Source organism: Dipteris shenzhenensis, chromosome 8 (assembly GCF_047967505.1).
Source record: "Dipteris shenzhenensis isolate YYH24624 ecotype China chromosome 8, Dip_SZ_1.0, whole genome shotgun sequence".
Taxonomy (NCBI): Eukaryota; Viridiplantae; Streptophyta; class Polypodiopsida; order Gleicheniales; family Dipteridaceae; genus Dipteris; species Dipteris shenzhenensis.
Genome location: NC_141603.1, coordinates 47681794 through 47697275, shown reverse-complemented (window position 1 = coordinate 47697275; position 15482 = coordinate 47681794). Strand labels below are relative to the sequence as shown.

At 45.3% G+C, this 15482-nt stretch overlaps 1 protein-coding gene across 1 annotated transcript in view; it reads right to left on the bottom strand.

Annotated features, from left to right (window-relative positions):
* Positions 1 to 15482, bottom strand: part of LOC147899605 (uncharacterized) — a 73294-nt gene that overhangs the window by 18158 nt on the left and 39654 nt on the right. The gene's annotated exons all lie outside the window — the stretch shown is intronic.

The following is a 15482-nucleotide window of genomic DNA, read 5'->3' as shown; positions in this document are numbered from 1 at the left end:
CTGCCCCCGGGCACAGACATAACAGCATCATTATGAATGCAAGCACTTTGCAGCACATATATGCATGCATGAAAACCACCCACGCACCCCCGCCACTTCCCCAAAAAAAAGGAAAGAAAGATGAAAACACTCCCAAAAGCCCACCACACACACACACACACACTCATACACACCCACACACACACACACACGTGCGCAGGTATTTTCAGAAGAGATGGATAAGAAGTAGTGAAGCACAAGGCAGGCCAATACTAAGCAGGAGAAGAAAACCCTCAGGATCATATTTGTAAATCTCATGGTCTCTCATCTAAACATTTCGTAGAAAACACCAGCAAAATGTTGAAAGTATTTAAGGTGGGAAGAGGAGACATACCACGCAACATTTGATGTAGAAAATTAGAGAAAAGGTGAAATATTCTTAATAATAGGGAGAACAGAGTATGACGAAAGGAATTTTGAACAGCATTATGAGGGGAAAGCTGTGAGCTTTGCATTAAGAAAAAGCATGCTGACACCGTGGATTCTCAACCCAAAAGAATGGCAATCAAGTAAAAATACTAGGCTTTTAAGGGTGTAGCTGCAAGACATTTTTTGTACTTTTGTTAGCTTCAAAATATTCTTGCAAATTGGATTAACAAAAAGATGTGGACAAGACAAATAAAATTACAATTACTCTAAGGACTAAGGATGGCAATCCTCAATCTATTTCAGCCCATCCATCGTTGCACCTAGACAAGGAAGAATATGTGCCTATACAATCGCACTGTTTCCCCTAGCCATTCACAGTTGTTTTTCTTCCACTAATGTTCAAAGCTTACCCCATCCCATTAGCCCTTGAAACTGCATTCAGCAGATATCCAAGAAGTAGCATCCTGCTTAAGGAAGAGACACGAGACAAAAGATTGACCCAAATATACCGATTGTTAGGCTCAACAAAGAAGGAAAAGAGCATGCAAATGCACGCGATTGTGGATAATTAAGAAATACCAAGAATACAAAAAGGGTATGGACATTCTTGGCATACCATGCCCGTGGTGCCTGCTTCAAACCAAAGAGGGCCTTTTTCAGCCGGCATACCTCAGTTTCAAAACCTACAACCTCAAATCCTAGAGGCTGGCTGACATAGACCTCTTCCAATAAATCCCCATGAAGGAAAGCAGTCTTAATGTCCAACTGATGGACCTCCCAATGTGTGTGTGTGTGTGTGTGTGTGTGTGTGTGTGATGAAAAGCCATAACACAACAAGGGTCGTAATGCGTGTAGTGGGAGCAACTGTCTCCTCAAAGTCAATGCCACATTGTTGGGCATAGCCTTTCGCAAATAGCGGTCAACAATGCCATTAGCTTTCCGCTTCAATTTGTAGACCCACTTAGTTGTTGGAATATGAAAGGTCACCTTCCCGTCTATAAAGCCCCCATATGAGGAGAGCATTGGGGGGGTGGACCTAGGGTTTGAGGGAATGCGACATGGGCAGCATCCTGGTTGCCATGTGGGCACCATTCAGACAACAAGAGAGAGAAGGGTGGGGCTACCACATAAGCAGCAAACAGGCTGCCATGTGGGCAGCACACCTCACACCATACCTGGCTGGGAAGGGAGGCCTGAGGGTGTACGGAATGACCATGCAAGGAGTACGGAAGCTGCAGCATAGATCTGGTGGCTGCAGGACAGTGCTGGCGCAATTGTACGGCTACGTGGTGGGACCCTTGCAGCAGGTGTTGGAGCAGTATTTGGGCCTGACATATGACCTGCATAAAGGAGGGACCAGCAGGGTACAGGAGGCCAGAAACAAAGGGCTGAAGGGGGCAGACCCTTGCCCTTATATAGGGCCTGGTTGGGCTGGTGCGGGCCAGCCAACCAGGTCGGCTGATAGACCTGCAGAAGTTAGCCAGGGGGGCTGCATGAGTCGGCTATTCCCTCCCGTCCTGGTCAGTCCACTTGGAGGGCCCTGTGCCCTATAAAAGGGAGGCCTCAAGCCCTCACAAATCATCATCTGGAGAAGCCCTCCGAGAGCAGATAGGAGCAACAAGAAGGGGACCCTCGGGCCTATCCACAGGAGGTGAAGGTGAACCTGAAGGAGCTGCATACTGAGCTTGAGTGGCAGCCCACCTAGGCTGAGGTTCCAAACAGCAAGGTGGAGAGATCCTTTGGACAAAGAGTCTACATAGCTCAGTGGAGCACGCGGGCTTAGAGATCTAGAGGTGCTAGGCATTTAGTAGGAGAACCTTTTGGTGTTGTTTCTTGTCCAGTTTGTGAACGGACAGAAATAGTGCTTCTATATTTGTCTCTGAGCATAGTCTATTTGCTAGTCTGCACGTACACATGAATGTTGTGAAGTACACACACTTGAAGAAGCATCCATATTGAAACACTTCCGCGTGTAACTCCTATGTTTCCACTACGGGATACCCTCTGTGTGAGATTTCACTTTTCTAACATTAGTGCCTATGGCACGCTTGCCTATTGGCAAGTCACACAACTCCCATGTGCCATTTGCATGAATGGAATCAAGTCCGGCTTTCATGGCATCCATCCATTCTCAACTATCAAATGCATCCTTAAGACAGAGACCTTCATCATTACAAGCGGTAGCAATCAAAGCAACATGCAGCAAATTGCCTTGCATTTGTTTTTGTACACCTATGGTGCAAGCAGCAAAGGGCTCAGCTTGCTTGTTGTCCCTTAGAGTATCCAAGAGCCACCTTGGAACTCTTTTCTGTTGTCTACTAACAACATGGTATTATCAACTGCCTTATCAATGGCATGATCAAGTGGCTGCAAATCAGGCTGAACATGGGCAACAAGAGGAGGATATGAACTACTAGAAGTATTTGGAGTCATATCCTACAAAGTGTCATCTGAATTTGTGAAGGGCGATATGGAATCAAATACATCAGAGGCTTCTACTAATGGAAGTATTTACAGTCCAGCCAAGGTAAAGCTGCATGCTCAGATGAAACAATGTCTCTATTGTAGGCCATTCTATGGGCTATCCATAGGTGCCACTTATTCCTTGGTATGTGCCTTGTAGGCCTAGTTACACTCAGTTAGGACTGTTGGTACAGTTAGTTCATGTACCACCTAGTTCAGTAAGGACACTTCGTCCAGTTAGGGCATTTAGCCCTAGAGTCTTGACATATTGGCTCCCTCTTGACCTCCATTCCTTGTAGCAGCATTTTCAATACAGCAGCTAGGTTTTTGGCTTCTCCACTCATATTCTGAGCTTCCATTGCCTGCCCTAGTCAACATTGTATCAGAGCAGGTCAGGGTTTTACCCTACAGCCATTTCCAACCACCCTGGTGTTGGTGGAGGCCTATCTTCTTCCATTTCAGGGCAGCTTCTTGCTGGTCTGCCCATTCTTCAAGGCTCTGCCGCTACCCAGGGCATTTTCCAGCCATTTCATCAGGGGAAACATCCATTTATACAAAGTCTTCGTACTGAGTTTCTGTCAGCACTCCGGACGTGAAGGGCAGACTCAGCCGTGATGAAGGCTAGCACTAAAGGAGAAGGCTAATCAAAAAGTAGTCCAAAATCTCTTCATTCAAGCTACAACTGCTTGTGAAGTCTAAACGATTTCATTTTAGTCTCTCCCAAACGAGCATCTAAATCTAGCTGATAGGGCAACGCACCATTTAAGATAGAAAGAATTATCGCAATACCAGCAGGCCGCAACTTGGACGAAAACTTCATAAGGTGAAATTCGCATGTCCGCTAATACGGCAGAAGCATATACCTAGATGAATCCAGGAACATTCCCAAACTCATCCTCTAAAAACACAACATAGTGCAGTTTCAATCTCACGATAGTCACTCGTAAGATTGAAAACATAGCAAGGACTAGCTACTATGACATCCCCATTGACGTCATCAACACCCAACAGTGGGGGTAGACCATAGCATAAAAATTTGCAAAAATTTGCTTGTGCAGAAATATGCTCTTGGTTTTGGGAGAGTGCCCTTCTCTCATTTGCTTTGTCAGATTGGTCCTTTTGCCTTGCATTTTTGGCACTATGGCTAGCAGCAAAAAAGATCTTTTTGAGATGCTTGGGGCTGATGACAAGCTTGATGGCACCAATTACCCCATGTGGTCATACATGATGGGGCATGTTTTGGTTGCCAAGAATCTATGACACATTGTTTCAAGTTCTGAGGCCAGACCTACAAGTAATGCAGCTGCTAGTGCTCCACCTTCTACATTTGGTACTACTTCAGGTGATGGGTCTTTAGGTGACGAGAGCAACTGCATCTACTACTACAGGTGTAGGCCATCATCTCCCAATCATATTGATGCCCTTTAGGCCCTGGTATGTGCCATGTAGCTTTAGTTATTGGCACATACGTCACCTAGTACTTTTGGTGTCTTATGACACCTAGTACTAGTGGTACCACTAGGACACTGTCCTAGGGTTCCCCTTTATTTTGTATATACCTAGATGAATCCAGGAACATTCCCAAACTCATCCTCTAAAAACACAACATAGTGCGGTTTCAATCTCACGAGAGTCACTCATAAGATTGAAAACCATAAACTCCATCACGCATAGCAGGGACTAGCTACTATGACATCCCCACTGACGTCATCAACGCCCAACAGTGGGTGTAGACCATAGTATAAAAGTATGCTCTCACACATACAAATCCATACACCCACACATACTTGAGCATCCATTTATACAAAGTCTTCGTACTGAGTTTCTGTCGGCACTCCGGAGGTGAAGGGCAAACTCAGCCATGACGAACGCTAGCACTAAAGGAGAAGGCTAATCAAAAATTAGTCCAAATCTCTTCATTCAAGCTACAACTGCTTGTGAAGTCTAAACGATTTCATTTTAGTCTCTCCCAAACGAGCATCTAAATCTAAATCTAGCTGATAGGGCAACGCACCATTTAAGATAGAAAGAATTAACGCAATACCAGTAGGCCACAACTTGGACGAAAACTTCACAAGGTGAAATTTGCATGTCCGCTAGTACGGCAGAAGCATATACCTAGATGAATCCAGGAACATTCCCAAACTCATCCTCTAAAAACACAACATAGTGTGGTTTCAATCTCACGAGAGTCACTCATAAGATTGAAAACCATAAACTCCATCACGCATAGCAGGGATTAGCTACTATGACATCCCCACTGACGTCATCAGCGCCCAACAGTGGGTGTAGACCATAGTATAAAAGTATGCTCTCACACATACAAATCCACACACCCACACATACTTGAGCATCCATTTATACAAAGTCTTCGTACTGAGTTTCTATCGACACTCCGGAGGTGAAGGGCAAACTCAACCATGACGAAGGCTAGCACTAAAGGAGAAGGCTAATCAAAAAGTAGCCCAAATCTCTTCATTCAAGCTACAACTGCTTGTGAAGTCTAAATGATTTCGTTTTAGTCTCTCCTTGGAAGAATCCACGTCCCAGAAGTCGAATATCCCTGAGGTGTGGGACGAGATCTCCTCGTAACGCCGCCAACATCCAGTCTCTAGCCTGTGATCTGGAAGGATGTGACCCAAAGATGCGGGTGAAAAGTGATGTGGAGCCCTCTAATTCCACATCTTTCTTCAGCTACTGCAACTCGTCTTCTAAAAAAATGACGGTTCTCGCGGCCGATAGAAGTGAAGGAGATTGGTTGAATGGGGATCCATTCGCCAATCGAAGTGAAAAGGCCGATTCCAACACTGTTACAGTTCCGTCCATGAAACTACTGCCTAGGACGCCCTGAATCGGGCGTAGGAAGGAGGAGAAAAGGAGAGGGTAGGAGAGAGGGGAAGGGACGGAGAGGAGAAGCGGAGGGGAGCTGAGATAGGATAGAAGGGAGAGGGTTGACGGGGAAGGAGAAGGTAGGCGACGGAGAGGAAAAGAGGGGGGGGTTAAGAGGGAGGGAGGGGGCGGGTTAGGAGGGAGGAAGAGAGCTGAAGGCGGGGAGGGAGTAGGTGGGCGGATAAGAGGAAGGGAAGGGGCAGGGGGGTTAGAGGAAGGGTGGGGGAAGGGGCGGAGGAGGGAGGGGGCGGGGGAGGGGAGGGAGGAGGGGGGGGGAAAGAGGGGGCGAGGGGGAAAGGGGGGGGGGGGGCGGGGGAGGAGAAGGGGGAAAGGGGGAGGCAGGCGGGGGGGGGGAGAGGGAGGGCGGGAGAGCGGGAAGGTGAGGAAAGGGGCGAGGGAGGAGGAGGGGGCAGGGGGCAGCGGGAGAGGGAGGGTGGGGGAGAAAGGGGGCAGGGGAGGGAGGGGGGAGAAGCAAGGGGAGGGAGAAGGCGGGCAACGAGGGTGAGGGAGAGGGAGAGAGAGGGAGAGGAGGCTGGCTGAGAGAGGGAGAAGGGGGGGGGGGCAGCAGCTCACGGGGAGAGGAGCAGCTCAAAATCCGATTTTGTCTGTTTGCCCTCTTTTGTTGCAATTTGCCTTTAAGAAATTGGAGCTTTTCATATTGGGCTTCAGTTTTGCAAAGGACAAGGCCTTTCGCAGATTTGCAGGACATTTGGTCACATTTGCAGAGTTGCAGCTTAATTTGGGGCTTTTCCACACTTTCCCTCCTTTTGACCATTTTGCCCTTTCAGATTGTGGGGCTTTTGCCTTAGCTTCTATTTGCAGTGATCTTCCTTTGATTCAGCTCTCATTTGGTCACATTTGCAGTTGAAAGCCTTGAGGCTATTTTTGCATCACTTGGTCAGTGCACTTTTACTTGTGCTATTTACAATGGCTGGCAACAACAATGATTTGTTTGGCGTTCTCTGTGAAGATGGTAAGTTGGATGGCACCAACTATCCTATGTAGTCCTACCTTATGAAGCACATTCTAGTTGCAAGAAACTTTTGGAATATTGTTTCAGGTATTGATTTGAGGCCAACCAATGCTCAAGTGGCTACCCCTACTGCTAGCACTCCTACAGGGGGTAATCTTCCTGACTCTTCTTCCTCTAGTACTCCTGTCACTACTACTCCTACTCGGGATCATATTAGATGGGACTCCAGAGATGCAAATGAACACTCATGTATTGCCTTATCATGCAAGAGAATCGTTATTCCACACATCCCATCATGCAAGACTGAAGGATAGAGAGAATAAGTGAGAGCAAGAGAGATTGAGAGAGTAGGAAGCTTTGAAGCTGAAGACGTAGTTGCAATAGAATAGAGTAAGAGAGTACAACTCAAAGTGAGAAAGATAAAGTTTTGTCCTAGTGACAAAACCTTAGTAGTCACTAACCATAGTTAGTGAACTAACTGCGGTTAGGGGGAAAAACCTCTTAAAGAGGGAAAAGTGCCCCTAACTAGCTTATTATATTACATTGGTCACTGCTGAATTATATCTATAATTCTAACACCCCCCTGCAGTGCCAATGTCATGTACAAGGCTGATCAATCACCAAATGGATATAAGTTCAGGGCACTGCGAAATGCCTCAAACTTCTCACGTGGTAGTGCTTTGGTGAAAATATCTGCAACGTTGTCATGTGTGGACACAAAGATCATACTGATCTCTCCTGCATGCAACTTCTCTCTGACGTAGTGATAGTGAACCTCAATGTGCTTCGTGCGAGCATGAAACACTGGATTCTTTGCCACTGCAATGGCACTCTGACTATCAGTGAGAATTGGAGAAGGACCCTCCAAAGACAGATGAAGATCAGCAAATAAACGTCTCAGCCAGACACATTCAAATGTTGCTGTGAAAGCTGCCCTGTACTCAGCTTCACATGATGAGGTAGCCACTGTAGATTGTTTCTTGCTCAGCCATGAAATGCAAGATTTACCCAAAAAGAAACAATTGCCACTAGTGGACTGCCTAGTGTCATAATCACCAGCCCAATCTGAATCACTGTAGGCATGCATCTGCAACTCACCCCCCCTGGGAAATAGTAAGCCAAAAGACTTGGTGCCCTGCAAATAACGGAAGATGCACTTAACTGCCTGCCAATGCATAGTTTTGGGGCTGTGCATGTACCTGCTCACCTGAGATACTGCAAACTGAATATCAGGCCTAGTATTGCAGAGATATATGAGGCATCCAACAGCTTGACTGTAAAGTGTGGCATCAACTGATTCTCCTGCATCATGCATTGTGAGTTTCAGCCCCGGTTCCATAGGAGTGGATATGGGCTTACACTCTTGCATGTTAAATCTGTCCAAGAGTTTTTGAACATACTTGGACTGAGACATAACAGTGCCACGTCTCTCATGAGAGAACTGGATCCCCAAATAAAAGTGAAGCAGCCCCAAATCTGACATGTCAAAGTTGGTCTGCAAATCAACTTTGAAATCTGCAATTTTTTCTTCATTGGACCCTGTGAGCAGTAAGTCATCAACATAAAGAAGGATGACTAAGATTTCCCCCCCATCCATCTTGATGTAGAGGGTGCTCTCAGTAGGACTATTGTGCAGCCCCTTGCTGGTCAAAAAGGCATGTATCTTGGCATACCATGCACGAGGGGCCTGTTTCAGCCCATATACAGCTTTATTGAGCTTACATACTTGAAGTGCATTTGCTGTAATTTCAAAGCCTGGAGGCGGTTGGACATACACCTCTTCCAGCAAGTCCCCATTTAAGAAGGCTGTTTTTATGTCCAACTGATGAACATTCCACTCAAAATGTGCAGCCATTGCAATTACTGATCGGATGGTGGTCATCCGGGATGTAGGAGCAAATGTCTCCTCATAATCTATGCCCTTTTTCTGAGCATAGCCCTTAGCAACCAGCCTGGCTTTATATCTGTCAATGGAGCCATCGGGCTTCCGTTTGACTTTAAATACCCATCGTGTGCCAATAGCATGTTTACCTTGTGGCAAGTCCACAACATCCCAAGTCTGATTTTTAGCAATGGACTGCAACTCATCGTGCATGGCATTCATCCAATGCACATTACCTTTTGCCTCTTCAAATGTGGCAGGCTCCTCGTCATCAAGGAGAGTACCTGCATATGCTGATTCCACTGAATTAGCACCTTCCATGTGCCTTGCTGCACTGCGAGTCCTGCCAGGTAACGGAGCATCAAGTTTACTCTCCCTGAGAGTCTGTAACAGCCAGTTTGGGACTGTTTTTGCTGCATGTATGTCTGCAATTTCTTGCTGCACCACCTGTTCCACTGCCTGTGGAGGAGGCAAGACATCCTGTGGCGGAACTGAAGCATTTGAAGGTTGCTGTAAATTCTGATTTGGATCAGAAAAATCAGCAGAGGAACCCAAAGCAATGGGTAGCAACCCTTGAAAGACATCCTCTGCGTGTAGCAGGATTGTAGAGACGATACCCCTTGCTTTCTGCACTGTATCCAATAAATATGCATTTGATGGCTTTATCTGACAATTTGTGCCTAAATTCAACTGGCACATGTGCATAGGCAAGGCATCCAAAGACTCGAAAGTGATCCACTGAAGGCTTCCTGTCATTCCAGACCTCAAAAGGAGTTTTAGTTTTTAAAGCCTTAGTGGGAGCCCTGTTCAAAATGTAATTGGCACACATTAAACCCTCTAGCCAGAATTTATGAGGCATGTGTTTGCTTTTCAGCATACATCTGTCCATCTCCATGAGAGTTCTATTTTTCCTCTCAGCTTTGCCATTTTGCTGAGGGGTCAGCCTGACTGTGAGCTGATGCACAATACCCTTTTGCTTGAGAAAAGCATCAAATTCTGCTGATAGGTATTCCCCACCTCTATCCGTGCGTAATGTCTGTATCTTGAGTCCGGTTTCATTTTCAACCATGGCTGAAAAGTGTTTAAACACTGTGAACACTTCAGATTTCTTTTTCAGCCCATAAACCCAAGTAAAATTGGAGTAGTCATCAATAAATGTGACAAAGTAGAGATGACCACCCAATGACGGAGTCCTCATGGGACCACAGACATCACTGTGTATAAGCTGCAATTTGCAAACAGCTTTAACTGAACCATCCTTTTTGAAGGGGAATCTATGCATTTTACCTAAAATGCACCCTTCACAGGCATGTGGAGGAGGTATCTCAAGAGGTGGCAATGCATCAACCATTGAAAATTTCTGAAGTGTCATTAAGCTGTTATAATACATGTGGCCATATCTGGCATGCCATAGTGCTGCATTTTGCATGGCAGTTGTAGGGGTAGAAACTGCCAGAGCATGGGCTGCTCTTTTCTCAAAAATATCAAGCTGAAAAAGCCCACGCAGCAAAGTACCAGATAACTTTAAGGCATAGTTAGCTTCCCTGTCTCGGACAGCACATTTGTCATCCTCAAAGATGACCTGAAATCCCCCTCTGTTAAGAGTGGACACTGAAAGGAGATTTCTGGTTATGCCAGGCACATATAAGACATCTGAAAGTCTGAAAATTGAGCCATCAATTGCAGTGAGCTCAACTTCTCCTGTGCCACGTACTGAATATGAGGAATTGTTGGCACAAGTGACTTTCTTACCAACAGGAGGTGGATGCAAGGAAGCAAAAAGACACTTCCTAGAAGTGATGTGCTTGGATGTACCGCTGTCAAAATACCATGTGTTCAGTGTTTCATTAACACTGAAAGCAGATGCATCTGTAGAAGAGTCAAAGCTGCAAGTCAAAAATGCATATGTATCATCACTGCAAGAAGCTGTACTATCCCGAGCGTCTGGAACAACCAACCTAGAATCTGAAATGCAAGACAAAAAGGCATAATCTTGACCAACAAAGTTGGCTGTAGCCTCCCCACTGTCAGATACACAAGGGGCTGAATCTGAAACAGCCATTCCTGTGCTGTTTTTATTTTCTTTTGCAATCCTTTTCCTGCATTCTGCTATGTGATGACCTGGCTTTTTGCAGTAGTGACAAAAACCCTTCTTTTTTAGCTTACTTGCATCACTTTTAGCCTTTTGTGAAGGCTGTCCTGACCCACTGGAAGGCTGATTTACTGCTGTCTTTGCCTGTCCCTTTGTTTTTTATTTAAATTTTGAGAGCATGGCTTGTTCACCTGCACGTGAAGCCAAATTTTTCCTGGTCTGCTCTTCCTGAAGCAGAAGTCCTATCAACTCATGAAAAGTGAGAGGATTTGCACCCCCCCTCAATGATAAATTCAGCGAAGTGTGAAAGCTGAGATAAGACTCAGGAAGAGAATTCAGAGTGGTTGTGATCATCTCTAAATCAGGAATAATTTCATCTATGTTTAACAATTGCTCTCTGAGATCCTGTAGCTTTGTGAGGTGGACTGACATGGAGTCACCCTCCTACATATGTGTATTGCTCAACTCTCTTTTTAAGAAAGATACCCTGGCATCATTCCGTGCTGCATACATGCTTTCCAAAATATCCCACGCTGCCCTGGAGGTCTTACACGACCGGATATGCGGAATGATTGATCTTTTCACTGAAAGAGAGATGCATGACAAGGCTAAGGCATCTCGTGAATCCCATCTCTTCTGCTCTGGAGTATTGACTGTAGCTGCACCAACAACTTGTCCTGCAGCTGCACCCTGTGCACGACCTCTTCCACCTCCTTGCTGAGGAGGGGTAGCAGGTGCAATATCTGCTGGTCGGATTTCATCCCCATTGACATAATCCCATAAATTGCGAGAAATCAGAATATTACGTACCATGAAACTCCAGAGGGAGTAGTTGGTACCATCCAACTTGTCTTCCTGTGAAAGACCACCGAACTGGAACTCATTCTGATTTTGATGGGCCATATCAGAGAAAGAGATTGAAGCAGATATAAAGCTGAATTCCCTTACTGGGAATAAAATGCACAACTCCCAAAAACACAGCCAAGCACGGGCTGTATATGCAACTTAGATTTCTGTACTTGAGCTGTCAGAAATCTGTCCAAGCATCTAAAACTCTCCAAAATCTGCCAAAAGTGTTCCAAACACTCCAAGAAAGGCAGTATGTACTGAATACTCCAAAAAAATGCTCTCTCAACACAAAAGCCCCAATTTGTGGCTAGAAATTGCAGCCAGAAAGAGGCAAAAATGCTAAAAGCCCCAAATCTGCAATTTTTAAACAAAAGCCCCAAATTTCAGACTAGATCTGCAATTTTGCTCCAGATGTAGCTCCAAACGTGCACAATGATTGCAATGTCTGCAATATACAAAATGCCCCAAATGTACTCGCAGAATACTGAGCCAAACAATGGCTGTCTGCACAATTTGTCTGTCAAAAACACCTGCTGGTTCTTTTCGAAACAAAGCAGCTACCTGTTGTACTGAAGCGGATTTAGTTCGGACAGTGAGAACAGTACGGAAATGCCGTACAGTTTGTACGGCACTGTACGGCTGGTACTGTACGATGACAGGTACGGATACTGTACGACAGGTACTGTACGGCTGCGATGTACGAAACTTGACGGAACTGTACGGCGGCGATGTACGGCAATCGATGTAAGGTGAGCAGGTACAGTACGGGATTCCTGCGCTGGTACGGCTAGCAGGTACAGTACAGGACTGTACAGTAAACCGTACATCGGCGATGTGATGTACGGAACTGTACGGAAGTAGACGGCGACACGTACGAAGGCAGACGGCGAATACTGTACGGACAAGTTGGAGCAGGGGGAGTACATTGAGGGAGCAGGGAGCCAGAGACTCTTGAACCTGCTCTGATACCAAATGAAGGATAGAGAGAATGAGTGAGAGCAAGAGAGATTGAGAGAGTAGGAAGCTTTGAAGCTGAAGACGTAGTTGCAATAGAATAGAGTAAGAGAGTACAACTCAAAGTGAGAAAGATAAGGTTTTGTCCTAGTGACAAAACCTTAGTAGTCACTAACCATAGTTAGTGAACTAACTGCGGTTAGGGGAAAAAACCTCTTAAAGAGGGAAAAGTGCCCCTAACTAGCTTATTATATTACATTGGTCACTGCTGAATTATATCTATAATTCTAACAAAGACAGCAAAGGATGATTGGGATAAGCTAGCTTCTCTTTATCAAGTTCGCAATGAGGCACGGGTTGCATATTTGAGAAGACAATTGCAGGAACTCAGCATGCAGGAAAGTGACTCAATGGAAACATATTTAACAAAGGTCAAGGACCTCATGGAGCAACTTGCAAATATTGATGAAGTGGATGGCACATTTGGACCTCGCGCTGCGCGCAGATCCTCGGTGGCACCTCTCTTTCGACTGCCCAGGTCATGACCGACATCTGGAGTGAGATTATACACACACTCAGAGGCTAGTGGGACCAGATACAGGGAGATTCCCGGGCTGGCCGGGAGAAGCCGAGACGTTTCCACCGTGATTGGGATACGCAGGGCCTCTTCCTCGAGCATACTTCTCAGGGCCTTCAGTGGCGCTATTCACCACCTCTCTGGCTGTTCATTCACACTCGCCTGATCCCTCCGTGAGAGAGAGCTTTCTGTTTCCTTTTAGGGCTGCGTCCGATTTGTGAACGCAGCCCCGTCAACTGCAAAACTGACCTCATGTATCTTGTTTTCGAAGTAATATAATCAGCACTGTTTTTTTTTTCGGAAAAAAAATTTAACAAAGGTCAAGGACCTCATGGAGCAACTTGCAAATATTGATGAAGTGGTGCCTAATTCTCAGCTTGTTAGCACTACATTGAATGGACTACCAGACACATATCAAGGGTTTGCTACAACCCTTAGACTTGTAGCCAATGGAAATCCTGATCACTACTCATTTGATCAGTTAGTCACTTTGCTTTTGCAGGAAGAGCAAAGTCGTGCTAATAGGCAAGCTACTATTCCTGATCATGCATTTGCTTCACAGCAGAAAGGAAAAGGCAAGCCTTCCAAGCCTATGGGCAAGCCTAAATATGTGCCTAACAATGGCAATTCCTCCAACGTATCTCAGAATACAGCAGATAAGTCCAAGAAGAAAAGATGCAACTATTGTCGCTAACCAGGGCATGAAATTTCAGAATGCGGGAAGCGCATTGCTTCGGAGAAGAAGAAAGCAGGATTGACAGTAAATGCCTCACATACAATTGAATCCCATGAGCCAGCAGATGCCTCTCATGCACATGCTCTCCAGGATGATTGGGCATGGGCTGTCCATTTCTCTTTTGATCCATCCAAAGTTGATGCATTCTTTTCTGCTAATGATGCTCAGTCTTGGTATTTTGATAGTGGTGCTTCCAAGCACGTAACCTGTTGCAAACAGTTGTTTCATTCCTTGGATAATGCACCTCGAGGGGGGACTGTCACATGTGCTAATAATGCTTCCTATGCTGTAAAAGGCATTGGAGATGTGCAGCTCACATCCATCTCAAGCCATCCTGTCACTTTGACAAATGTTCTTTTTGTGCCTGAAATTGAAGTCAACTTGATTTCAATTTCAGCAATTGCCACTTCAGGTTTCAGAGTGATATTTGATGGATACAGATGCCTAGTATATGATCTTCGTGATGGCAATGCCATAGTTCTCACTGGCACTTTGCAAAAGGGGCTTTATCACCTTGATTATCACTCAGCTGCACTTTCTATTGAAGCATTTGCTATTTCAGATTCACAGCTTGCTGAAACTCATCTTTGGCATGAGAGAATGGGTCATCTTAATTTTAGAGCTATTGCCAAGTTACATTCACAAGGCATGGCAAATGATGTCCCTCAAACTCACATGGTTTCCAAACATGTGTGTGAGGGTTGTCTTTTGGGTAAGATGCATCCATTTCCTTTTCAAAAAGATTGTCCAAAATTCTCACAAAGGAAATTGTAGCTAGTGATGTCTGTGGCCCAATGAGGACAAATGCCATTGGAGGGTACAAATTTTTCATGACTCTAATCGATGACTTCACAAGATATTGCTGGGTATATGCTTTAAAAGCCAAATCTGAAGTGTTCTCATGCTTTCAGAGTGGCTGAATATGGTTGAGAATGAATCAGGATAAAACTTGTCACCCTCAACACAAATAGGGGGGGAGAGTATATGTCAAAGGAGTTGGATGCATTTTTGTCTTCACGGGGCATTGTTCACTCATGCACTACTCCTTACACTCCTCAGCATAATCCTGTTCCTGAAAGAAAGAACAGGTCCACTATGGAGATGGCCAGATGCATGCTTAAGGCCAAGTCCTTGCCCAATAAATTTTGGCTTGATGCAGTAATATGTGCTAACTATGTGCTAAATAGATCACCTACAATGACATTGAGGACTGTTACACCTTATGAAGCATGGAAAGGCAGGAAGCCTTCACTTTCACACATGAGAGTTTTTGGGTCTCTTGCATATGTCCATGTACCATCTCAGCTGAGACATAAGCTTGATGATAAGAGATGTAATCTTTGCTGAACATTCAGCTTCTCCTCTTGTGGACTGCAAAGCTAAGCCAGAAGTTGACATGTTTGATGCCTTTGACTCCTGGTTACATCTTCTTCCCTCAGGGGGGGACTTTGACCAAGAACATAAGCCTCCTGAAAGGCCCTCCCACATGCAATGATCAGCCAGCAACCCATGCTGATTTGCAGGTTCCTCTTCCAGCACAAAATGATCCCAATATTCATGATGCAATGATTGAAGAAAGAGCTGTCAATAGACAGCAAAGGCAAGTTCCCAGATGGCTTCTTGACACATTGAGGGACAGCAAACAAGATCAACCTCTTG